Below are 201 nucleotides of genomic sequence, written 5' to 3' on the forward strand. Positions count from 1 at the left end.
GCAACAAAGCCCACATGGAAGAACCTATCAGCCTGTGTGATCACAGGTGTCGAAGGGATCACTGAAGACAAATGGGTGCATAAGCAAATGTGGCGAAGAAAGCTGATGGTGCCCCGCTATCAAAAAGTATAGCATCTGGGGTCTTAAAGGCTTGAAGGTAATCAAGCGGCCATCAAGCTCAGAAGCAACAAAGCCCACATG

The sequence above is a fragment of the Echinops telfairi genome, unplaced genomic scaffold (assembly GCF_000313985.2).
Source record: "Echinops telfairi isolate 266 unplaced genomic scaffold, ASM31398v2 ScPeMD7_7400;HRSCAF=8409, whole genome shotgun sequence".
NCBI lineage: Eukaryota > Metazoa > Chordata > Mammalia > Afrosoricida > Tenrecidae > Echinops > Echinops telfairi.